Raw genomic sequence first — 13,084 nt, 5'->3', positions numbered from 1 at the left:
CCAATATTCAGAAGATGAACATAGCCCTTGCTTCCAAATGTGACTGCTGTTGTGCCCCTACTCTTGAAGACCTAAACCATATGTTACTTTATGGTGAGGTGGTAACTCATTTGTGGAGCTACTTTGCAAGTATCGCAGGGATGGGGAAGGGTTCTTGCTGGGGTTGGGTGGAACAGATTGCTTGATGGTTTAGAAAGGCGAGCCTAGTCTCCCAATTCAACTTAATGATTGCACTTCTCCCTTCCCGCATTAGCTAGTTCTTGTGGATTAGGCATTGCAACACACGCATGAAGGGTATGGTGGAATTAGGAGCAGCCATTGTCTTCAAGATTAATAGCTTTCTAGCAGAGCGATTGATAGCAAAGCATGATTTGTCTTTCATAAAATGACCTGATCCATATGTATTGTAGCATTTAAGAATAACTTCACTGCCTATTCAAAGACCGAAATACCTTATTTTGAAGTGGCTAAGACCCACCAAAGGCTATGTTAAGCTGAATATAAAAGGGAGCAGTTATGGAAATCTAGGCCCGAGTGGAGAAGGAGGGATTATTATTAGAGATGAGAATGGGAAGTTTGTGACTACTTTCTATAAGCACTATAGGACTCGGTCCAATTTAGAAGCAGAAGCTTTTGCTCTAGTAGATGGTATGAAACTTTACAGGTAGCTAAATCTATTTGAGGTTGAAGTGGAATATGACTCCAAGGTGATCTGTTCTTAGTGGCAAAATGACTCGAAGGTTGTCTGGATAGTCAGGGACGCATGGGATCTAGGAAAGGCCTTCGCTAACCACATGGTTATTCAAGTACATCATACTTACCGTGAAGTCAATCAGGTAACAGATGGATTAGCAAAAATTGGAGCTAAGGGGCAATCAACTGATATCTTAGAGATTCATGACCTTCCTAGCTTGCGAATTTAAGTGGATCGATGTTGCGACTTGATAAATTAGGCTTTCCATATTTATGTTGTAAATGAAGTGATTGTTAGTCGGGGTTTTATATTATCACGGTATTCCGTCGCCATAAGTGATGGCTAGTAATAAATTGGGGCCTCATCCTCTTTTTTTTTTTTTTTTTTTTTTTAACTACTCGACTCTGTTGCACCGTAAAAATATATCAATATTGAAGATTAATTTTTAATCATGATCACTCGTATCTCATCTCCCAATATAGGAAAAATAAAAGAGGAATCCCTTTTTCTTACACAAAAAGTATTTACTAGATAACCAATCACGGGAAGAAGGTGCTTCAAACACTATTTTCCAGAAGTTCTTTGTTCCTCTTTCTTGGTTTTTTCCCCTCTAACAAATTCCCTTACATTAATTATGCAACTCAAAAAACAAAGGACTAGAAGAGTTTCAAGGCATGAGATTTGTACAAATTATGTCAAAAAGTAAAAAATCAACCAATTCCGTTAGAAATTTAAGCAAAGCCAAATCAAAATCAATTTATCTAAACCGATCAAAGAAAAGATTACATGAACTATCACACTAGAAGAAAACAAGCATTTTCCTGCAAATTCGTCCCAAAAAATGTCAAAAATCGATGCAAATAAACTTTTCCATTGATTTCTCATTCGCCGCGCATTGGATGCGAAAGAAGTGAGGCAACTGCCTTTTACCAACAATTTGCAATAATTGTTGGAAATACTATTATTTCTGGCGATTATGTACCATAGAAAAAAGTCCATAAATTTGCTATAAATAGTCTGTTAAATCCTGGTTAAGTGTCGTCACGTTGCCTTTTCTAGTGATTAAAAATCGCCAGAAATAGTGTCACAGTTGTAAAAAAAACAATTTCCATTAAAGAATCATAAACTACGTACCTACTAGATTATTGAACAATATAATATCAGAATAAATAGGATCTCAATGATCTCACGGGAGAAACTACGTACGTACTAGATTATATATTTAACAATATATTCAATATCAGAATAAATTGGATCTCAATGATCCCACGACAGAAACTACGTACTACTAGATTATTCAACAATATATTCAATATCAGAATACTTAATCCAATGGCTCTTTTCAGTTAACAATGAAAAGATTTCAACTCTTGATGCAATATTTATGGAGGAAAAAACAATTTCCATTAATGCATTTCGACTTTCTCGTCATGTCGCCGGCCAATCTCAAGGTTCAGAAGTTGAATTCATTCTTTCTGTCAACTATATAAATATAAACTAAAATTAATAAATAATCATAACAGAAATAGGATTGAACAATTTTTTATTCAAATATGTTGTATTTCAATATGATAGTATTGCGACCTCTGCGAGATGAAAGTTTTTATAAACTTAATATTATACGTATTACAATGTTACAAGACGGCTATATCGGCTTTGTATCTTGTACATGCAGATTATAGTACCGGAGGACCATCTTGAAAAAATATCTTACTTTCATTATTAATTATTTTACTAGACAGTCTCTCGAATCTCGGCAAGTAAGTCATCAATGAAAGCTATATATTTCTTTCGAGTTTTGCTAGGTACAAGATATTTCGTGTACTAATTCGAGCATCAATGACTTTTTTTATTTTAAAAAAAAATATAAAAAAACATTTGAGAGGAGAACAATATCAAAATCTTTTATCTTATGAAAATAATTTCCGTCTTTAATTTATATCATTTCGTTAAACATATGCCTTACATATCAATATCGGTATGCAAATTAGTACATAAACTCTACTTGTAAGAAGATTTTTCCATTTCTTTAAGATAATTTTCCGTTCATTCTATACAAGGGTAAAATTTTGTATAAATTTATTGTCATCCGTCTTACAACTTTACAAAATGGCTAGTAATTATAAGTTTATACCAACTTCCTGTCTTCGAATGGAGAATTATGTAAAAAAAAATGTGTGACTTTCTTTGAGCCCATTCATGAGTGTCTCCTTACTTCTAACACTGTATCATGTGTCTCTATCGCTCATCACACATGTTGACAATTTTTCACATTTTAAAGAACGGTCATAGTTACCGTCTAGCTGGTGTATCAAGACAAAACACTTTTCGGCAATTATCCATCATATTAGTGTTCAAGATTTTATTGTTTCCACCGGCCGGCGTATCAAGACAAGTAATTTTTGACAATCATTATTCTGTTACGGTATATTATTATTGTTTTTATCAATTGTTAGTTTTGTTCAATTAATGCTACTGTGCTTTCTAATTTATACTATTCATTTTGTCTCTTTGATGTAACAATATCATAATGTGGTGCCACGTGGCTTATAAAAAAATAAATAAAATAAAAACACAAACATGAAAGGGTATAACAAAAGAGAAAAACTATAGACACAAAGAAATTATATAAAATAAACTCACAAACTGATATGAATTCATAAAATCCATTAGATCTCCATTATAATAAAAATAACTTTATAATCTTACCTATTACATCAAGTTATATCAGTTTGTGGATTTATAAGTAAGCCACATGGCACTAGAGTACTTCAAGAAAATAGAGTGAGTGGTATAAATTAAGAGGTATTGCAACATTACTCATAAAAGAAACTATATATGAAGTATTTGGTCGGCCTTCCTTCCAACACATCAAATTATTACAAAATCAAGATCAGAAGAGAATCCTTAGTACTTATAACTAAAGACACATCGCAAACGACATTAAACCTAATTGAAAATGAAACATATGCCCTTATTTAATTTACTTGAAGTACTTCGGACTTGGCCTAGCTAAAACGCTCTCTTGTTGTCATGGCGTGAGCCTAAAAATTCCCCATGCTAGGATTCACCATAGAATACCCTCCATCCACCAAGAGGTTGAGCCCACTTATATAATTTGCATCTTCACTAACCAAGTAGAGTGCTGCCTTTACTACATCTATTGCCTTAAGAATGTCCTTTTAAATTACCAATTTCATTCACTGCCATTTCGGTTTTTGCTGCCTCTTCTACACTTTGTTGTAACATTCCACTACCAATCACAACAGCATAAGGCGACACACAATTAACCCTTATTCCATTGGCCAAGCTCGGCTGCCAAGTTCCTACCCAGCCCCAAAAGTCCACTTTTCGAGGCTACATAAGCATGAGATGAAAGCCCTGCAATCGATGCAGAAGCACTGCTTGTAAATAATATGCAACCCTTAAACTGTGGTATCATGACTCTTGTAGCATGTTTGGCTCCCAGGAAAGCGCCAACCAAGTTTACTCCTACAACTCATTCTATACTTGTTTTAGTGCTATCCATAATTCTCATATAGGGACTGTAGATGCTGCCTGCGTTGCTATACATTATATCAAGCTGTTCGTGTTTGGCTATTGTGGTGTCAATAAGATTGTGGTGCACCTCTGGTCTGTCCAAAATCACACAAGATGATATTTAAGTGGTTCAGCAAATTGCTTACGTCCACTAGAGCCTCTTTTACTGAATTTGTATGAGATTACAAAGACTCTACAAATTCTCTCTCACGTCCTCTCTTTCTTTCTGTTATTTTCCCACACATTCTAGACAACTGAGCTCTCCTATTTATAGGAGAGAGCAGCCTACAAACTCTAATTTCGGTGCAGCAATTTCTGACATTGCTGGAGAGATTTGGGTGGGTGGCCTAATACTCCAAAATAGAGAACGGTGCTGAGTTTGCAGGGGGTTGGTGAATGAGTTTGCAGGGGGTTGGTTTCACACTTAGGGTGGTTCAACAATCACCCCTTCCACCCAAGTGTGCCATACCAGGCTGCTTGCAAACTGATTCATTCTTCAATTGAATGCACCTCATTCTTTGACATGAGAGACTTTGTCTATCGCATACGCTCCAATGCACCCGAGGGTGCACAGCAGTGTACAATACTAAACAAGTCCAAACAGTGTTGAAACTTGATCTCTGTGACGACTTTCGTCAACATATCTGCTGGATTATCTTCAGTGCCAATCTTCTAAAGTTTGATGTCCTCTTCTTATAATATTTCACGTACAAAGTGAAATCGGACATCTATGTGTTTTGTTCGAGAGTGATATACTTGATTCTTGGCCAAATGAATTGCACTTTGACTGTCACAGTAAATAGTAACCTCTTGCTGCTTAAAGCCCAAATCTATTATCAATCCCTGTAACCAAATGGCTTCTTTCACGGCTTTTGTAACCAAATCCCTGTAACCAAATTGCACTATCAGTGGATGATAGTGCAATTGTCGACTGCAAAGTTAATCGCTAACTAACTGGTCCTCTTGCTATAGTGAACACATATCCAGTTGTCAATTGGCATTTGTCAAGATCACCTGCATAGTTTGAGTCAAGATATCCAGTTACTAGACTATCTTCACTCTCCTCGTACTTCAAACCAATATCTACGGTTCCTAAAATATACCGTAGAATCCACTTAGCCGCATGCCAACGAACCTTTCCAGGATTATGCATAAGCGACTAACTAAGCTAACGGCTTGGGAGATATCAGGTCGTGTACACACCATGGCATACATTAAGCTTCCAACAATACTTGCATATGGGACATTCCTCATGTAGTCCCACTCTTCATCACCTTTAGGAAACTGCAATGCACTGAGTTTGAAATATGGGGCCATAGGAGTACTCACCGGCTTCATCTTCGAGTCGATGTTGAAGCGTTGTAGTATTCTCTTCAAATACTACTTCTGAGTAAGGTGAATTGTACCTTTTATCCTATCTTTGCTGATCTCCATCCCCAATATTCTTCATGCTTCTCCCAGATATTTCATTTCAAACTCATGATTTAACTGAGTTTTTAAGCGATTTATCCCCCCTTGCTTTTACATGAAATTAACATATCATCTACATATAAAAGCAAATAAATGAAAGATCCATTTGCAAGTTTTCTAAAATACACACAGTGATCATATTAGCAACAAGAATATTTCAGGTCCATCATAAAAGCGGTCAAACTACTTATACCATTGTCGAGGTGACTGCTTCAAGCCATAAAGTGACTTTTTTAAACTGCATACCAAATTTTCTTTTCTAGCTTCTTTCAAACCTTATGGTTGAGACAGATAAATCTCCTCTTCCAGATCACCATGTAAGAAATCTGTCTTTACATCAAGCTGTGCTAACTCAAGATCATATTGTACAACCAAAGCTAGCAATATCCGAATGGATGAATGCTTCACAACAGGAGAGAATACTTCACTGCAGTCAATTCCCTCTGTCTAAGCGTAGCCCTTGGCTACCAACCTAGCTTTGTAGCGCAATCCATTTTTAGCAGCTTGATCATCTTTCTAATTGAAGATCCACTTACAGCCAATTGTCTTCTTTCCTTTTGGAAGTGGCACAAACTCCCAAGTCTGGTTCTGGTGAAGAGACTGCATCTCTTCATTCATGGCCTTTGTCCATTCAACTTGTTCACTAGACTGTATGGCTTCTCTATAAGTAGTTGGGATCTCACCCCCTTCAGCTGGTAATGCATATGTCACATATCTGCAAAACGTGTCGGTACACGTTTCTCTCATCTCGGTCTGTTGGTTGTTATTGATTGAGGTTGTATTGGAGGTATTGTGACTGGACTATTAACCTCATCTTGTCTGTGCTCTACATTTGTTTCTCTTGAATCATTTTGAGTGGAAAACTCTACATTTTGTAAATCACCAGGTGTTTCGCTATCATGGCTGCCTTCATTGGAATCTTTATGCTTATGTGACTTAAGCATCTCAGATTCGTTGAATGTAACATCTCTACTAATAATCAACTTTTTAGACTCTATGCACCAGAGTTTATACCCTTTTACACCAGTACTAAAGCCCAAAAATTTTACTTTCTTAGCTCTAGGATCAAGTTTACTTTCTTTAGCATGATAGTAAGCAGGACATCTGAAAACGTGTAAAGAGTCATAATCAGTAGCATGTGTACCTCTCCATATTTCAGTGGGTGTCTTCTCGTCATTAGCAGCTGCGGGTAGTCGGTTGATGAGGTGGGAGGCATATGTCACAGCTTCAGCCCAAAATTGTTTACTAAATCCAACATCCAGCAACATACATCGCATTTTCTCTAGTAAAGTACGATTTATTTGTTCTGCTGCGGTATACCTCGTACCGTGAATTGTCTGACAATTCCTATCTTCGGTATGAGTCTCAACCATTTTCTTCCAATCAAGGAAGATTTTTAGCACTTCATCTTTATTCTTCATCGTATACACCCACACACGACGAGAATAATCATCCACAAAAGTTACAAACCAATGCTTACCTCCCAAAGATACATTTTGGGTAGGTCCTCAAACATCAAAGTGTACATAGTCAAGTATTCCCTGTGTATTGTATACAGCAGTTCCAAACTTGATCTGTCTTTGCTTCCCCAATACACAGTACTCACAAAAAGACAGTTTACCAGTCTTGGCACCTTTGAGTAAGCCTTGCTTCAGTAGTGTTTGCAAAGCCTTTTCTCCTGCGTGTCTCATACGCATATGCCAATGACTGGTGGTGTCGGCATCAGTCTCATCTTGCTTCTCACAGCATGTGGAAGCTCTTCCTCCAACAGTACTTCCTTGCAAGAAGTACAAGTTTCCTCGCCTCAAACCCCTTATTGCCACCTGAACTCCCATTAGTACTTTGAGAGTTCCATCTTCAATGGTGATTCTAAATCCCTTTGAATCCAGAGAACTCAGTGAGATGAGATTCTTCCGCAAGTCTGTAACGTACCGAACTTCTGTCAGAGTCTTGACGCTGCCATCGTGTATCTTTAACCAAATGCCACCTATTCCCCGAGTCTTACAGGCACTGTCATTGCCCATAAGTACTGCTCCACCCTTAATCTTTGTAAACTCAGTAAATCAATCCCGATTGGAACACATGTGATAGGTACATCCAGAATCCATAATCCATTCATCGGAATGACAAATGGATGATGAAATTGTCAAGGCAAAATCTGAATCATCATCTATGTCCACGACATTGGCTGTGGTGGGTTGATTCTACTATTGTCCCTTCAGCTTGGGACAATCATTCTCCCAATGTTCTTTGTTGCGACAAAAGGAACACTCGTCTCTGGTGAGTTTTCTGCCGACTGATGAACCACGTGATGTGGCCCTGGTTTTCGATTGAAAACCTTTCTTCTTTCCGGGATACCTTGACTGTGGTCTCTCTCTTGCTGTTAACGCTTCACTTGATGTATCTTGTTGTACCTGCTTATCTTTTCTATGGTACTCATTGCTAATTAAAGAACTAGATACATCGTCAAAACTAATATTTTCCTTCCCATACAATAAAGTAGTAATTAAATGCTTATATGTATCAGACAAGGAATTTAACAAAAGTAAAGCTTTATCTTCATATTGGATTTCAACATCCAAGTTTAACAAATCAGCAAGAATTTGGTTATAATTATTCAGATGTTCAGACATTGAAATACCTTCATGAAATTGGAATCTGAAGAGCTTTTTCTTCAAATGCAAACAGCTCTCAATGCTCTTCTTCATGAACTTATCCTTCAATTTTTGCCAAAGTTTCTTGGCATTTGTCTCTCTCATGACAAAATACTTCTGTTCTTTAGTAAGACATAACTGGATTGTACTACAAGCTTGGGTATTAAGCTTCCTCCAATCCTATTAAGTTATATCACCTGGTCTATCGTCCAACACAATATCCAACTCTTATTGGATCAAAACGTTCATCACTTCACACTGCCACATGCCGAAGTTGCTTGTTCAAAGTTGCTTGTTCCATCGAACTTCTCAACTTCAAACTTGGCATTTGACACTATGGACCGACGCCCAGAGCTACTGGCATTTTCAGAGCTCCTATCTCTTCCAGATCTTTCCATTTAAATTTAGAAAATTTAGACACAAAATTTCAAAATTCTAAACGTACAGATGACTCCGAAATGATTGACATAGTTGGAAAGCACTATTTGATCGTTGAAATTAGACACCAAATGGCTGAGATCAATCCCAACAAGGATCTAGAAAAATGGACGGTTCTGATTTTCTGGAGCATGAGATGCATGCGCTACAGTAGCGACTGTGGTGTGTGTAGTACACGCGCTAGTGCTGGTGGGCGCGTGGGAGAGTGAGATGCACGTGTAGAACTCCTCTAGGGTGCGTGGGGCGCGTGGAGTGCATGTGGGTCACACGTCTTCCACCTCTAGGCACGTGTCCGCGCATGGGGGCTCATGGTGCATGATTTTCAGTTGTCTTCAACCTCCAGATGCACGTGGAGCGCGTGTGTTCACGCTCTAATCTTCTACCTGCGCGTGTGGGCTCCTCTGACCTTCATTTTCGATTTTGTTTGCGGCAACGGATTTGTCTTGATGTGTGGAACACCCTGGAGTTGTCAAAAGTTGATTTCGAACAACTTGATTTCTAGACAGCGCAAAACCAAAGCTCTAATACCAATTGTTGTGCCTCTAGCCTGTCCAACGGATTTGTCTTGATGTGTGGAACACCCTGGAGTTGTCAAAAGTTGATTTCGAACAACTTGATTTCTAGATAGCGCAAAACCAAAGCTCTAATACCAATTTTTGTGCCTCTGTCCTGTCCAAAATGACATAAGACGATATTTAAATGGTTCAGCAAATTGCTTACGTCCATTGGAGCCTCTTTTACTGAGTTTTTACGAGAATACAAAAACTCTACAAATTCTCTCTCACGTCCTCTCTTTCTCTTTGTTATTTGCCCACACATTCTACACAACTAAGCTCTCCTATTTATAGGAGAGCAGCCTACAATCTCTAATTTCGGTCCAGAAATTTCTGACCTTGCTGGAGAGATTTGGGTGGGTGGCCTAATACTCTAAAATAGAGAACGATGTTGAATTTGCAGGGGGTTGGTTTCACACTTAGGGTGGTTCAACAGATTGCAGCATCATCTTCATTGGAGACATTGCAATGGATGTAGCTAACCTTTTCTCCAAGCTTTTCAGATATGGTTCGACCCAGGTTGTCTTGTATATCTGCAATAACAACCTTGGCTCCATGTTTGTGGAATAGATGCACTGTACTTGCTCCAATTTTGCTTGCTCCACCTATAATAATTGCCACTTTGCCTTCTAGCCTGAATATGGATAATCATTACCAGTTGCAATAGATTAAATGCATGTTGACTTCAAATTCCTCAATTCCAACCATCAATATTTATATCAGTGATCATAGGAATAGGTAAAAAACAACAAATTAATATAGATTAGGCTTTTCAAGAACAGCTAGCAAATTAATACTTTTCTTTTTTCTTGCTAATAGAAACACGAAATATGGTGCTAATTAGGTTACCTTTTTTTGGGAGGTACTGATGAAACAGAATTAATCTTTTCCTAACTCAACAGGGAAGCCTTGAGCTGTCTTGTTCGATCTCTTGAAGTTTTCCCACATTATTGCTTTGCTATTTAAAGGCCGAAAACTGTACCTAGATACCGTCCAGCTCAATACTACTACCCCAGTAAACCCAGTACACTATATATAAGACCTTAAAAAACAATTAAGTTTGATGTCATTGCATGTTTGTGGAGATTATAATCATGGATCTAATAACAATTAACAATTAGTATAGTTGGGCATATTGTCGGTTTTAATTAAACAAGAAATTGCCGGCGTCTATATATATTTATACATATATAATCCCAATGTCTTCTGATAATTTGTTTTCTTATTATCAAGCTCATGTCTCTAATTAAAATTTTCCTGAATATTGGTTTTGGAGGATAGAACCATTCAACCATTACGTATACATACGTGATCAGGGATCAGAAACTCTCTCTGAAATTGTTGAACAATAATCCAACTAATTGAATCAGCATGATATATATACAGTTGCCGATTTCAAGGGATATAATTTATGAGCTCTGAAAGAGAATATAGTCATATATATGCATACATGGTATATATGCATATACATGCATATGGACATAAGACCGGCCGTTCCAATGCATAATTGTATTAATTAGAGTAATTTGACCCACAAGAGGTGCCAAGATGTTGCTGAGAATATAATTGTTCTATATATGAACTTCTCAGATTATTTCATTATTATTCATAAATTTTTTATATCGGGGAACCTCGACAAGGTAGGGCCCTTCAAACCCACCCCTGCAAAGTAAAACTCCAATTCCATGCACTGCACCTTCAGAAGTTTCCCTACATGGATTGGAACTGGTTAAATCACTGACTTTTTACTATAGGGTGTGGCTTCAAAGGATTATTTGCACCTATGAGGTGTTAAACTTTGGATCTTGAAGGGAGTAAAACCTCAAGACCAAGGCCTTCACCACTTGGGCCAACCCCTTGGGGTTCACTATTATTCATAATTTATTTTACTATTATTAATTCACAGATGATCTGAAATACTCTTGACATCCAAACAGAGCCTAATGTGCTCAAGGAAAAAGCCAAAAGTTTTGTGGGTTTGAGGTCGATCTATGTTTAAAGAATTCAATAAAATCTCAAGCTTACATTTTATTTTCTTGGGGAAAGAGCAAGCAAATTTTATTGTCTCTAAGATTGGTGGTACAAGAGGTGGCTCGGATCAACTGGTTTGGTTGGGTACATCAGATGGTTCCTTTACAACCAAGAGTGCGTGGAATTTTTAATGTGTAGTAGCTCCAAAAATATAGTGGTCAGAGTGGATATGGCATGCTGCTTTGCTAAAGAAATTTTCAATTTTGATGTGGAAAGCCTTATCAAAAAGTTAAGTGTTGATGAACGTATTCGGCAAATTGGAATTCCCCTGTCTCCAAATGTGAGTGCTGTCCAAATGGTGCTTTTAAATACTTAAACCATATTCTTCAAGGGGGCAAAATTGATGCGGCTATATGAAAATTTAGGTCCATTACTCTGGGAATTCCATATGTAGCTAATCGGTTATGGAGAGAAACGATTGAGGCTTGGTTTCGGCATACTTCCAGGTCATCGCAGGTTGGTATTTTACTTCATTTAATTCCTATTATCATCACTTGGAATTTGTGGTGTTAGAGATGTTTGATAGAATGGAAGGAAGAAAGGATTCTATTGATTCTTTGTGGCATTCTGTTAAATATTGGATAAACTGGTTTGGTATCAAGTTAAAGGCTGTTTCTTAACTGGGACGAAGGGACATTGATGTGTTGAACCTGTTGTAGCTGTTGGTTAATACTAGAAGTTAAGAAAAATTTATTGCAGTATCCTGGCAAAATCCAGGTCCTTGGTGGTTTTGTTTTGGATGGAAATAGACTTCATTTTATTCAATAAACCAAAGTTACAACTGTGACTTATCAATATAGAAAAATCCAGACTATAAGCCAAACATTGTCTTAACTTCTCAATAACTCTCTCCTAACAAAGAGAGAGTGCTCTGTATAAACAGAACTGAATAGCCCCCTCCATCCCCCCAGAAGGTAGAGTACAGGACACTGCTGCTATGGACACTAAATCAATAGTCTATTTCTACATTATTAATAACGAAATAACAAAAACTACATTACAAAACACACAAAACAATAACAAAGCCAGAAGCACCAGCATGAGCCCAGATGGCACACCCATCACAAGCATCAGCCTAATGAGCCCAAACAGTACGAGCCTAGATAGCACAAGCACCCAGCACCCGCAGGGACCACCATTAGCCTCCACTGCAAAGGCTGGTAGTACGACCACCGGCAGTAACACCACTTGCCACTCTCGACCAGCACTTGCCCTAGATTGCATCCTATCTAGTAGCTCATCACCTCACTAGGGTCAAAATATGAAGATAAAGAACAGAAACACTCCAGAATCAGAGGAACAGACCACAAAACCGGTGGCAGTGATGCGTGCAAGACACACACTACTTTTGGAGGAAAGCCGATGGTTAATCTTTGAAGTCTCAAAGTCAGAGATCCCAGAAAATTCGAGCATTGCATTGGAAAAATGCTCCTCGATGGGGCGTGAGGGCCACACGCTGACGAGCTCCGAAACTTCCTTCCACGCATGCGGGCTAGACTCCACTCTGAATGACGCTGCATTTGGTGGTCTTGAAGATCGATGGCTGGGCAGCATTTAGGTGGGGCGCGTATTGATGGTTGGCTGCTAGAAAGACTTGATCGGCGATCCTCCCTTATTTGTCTAAAAACACACAAAACAAAAAAAATCTAAAAACACTAAACAAAAAGCAAAAACTACAGAGGAGAAGGGAGGGGAAGGAAAGG

General features: G+C 38.1%; 1 pseudogene; it reads right to left on the bottom strand.

The window, feature by feature from the left end:
- Positions 1-3,738: 3,738 nt before the first annotated feature.
- LOC122304724 overlaps positions 3,739-13,084 on the bottom strand; it is a 36,848-nt pseudogene continuing 27,502 nt past the window's right edge.

Source organism: Carya illinoinensis, chromosome 3 (assembly GCF_018687715.1).
Source record: "Carya illinoinensis cultivar Pawnee chromosome 3, C.illinoinensisPawnee_v1, whole genome shotgun sequence".
Lineage (NCBI taxonomy): Eukaryota > Viridiplantae > Streptophyta > Magnoliopsida > Fagales > Juglandaceae > Carya > Carya illinoinensis.
The sequence above is the reverse complement of the archived record's forward strand: the minus strand, read 5'-3'. Positions and strand labels throughout refer to the sequence as shown.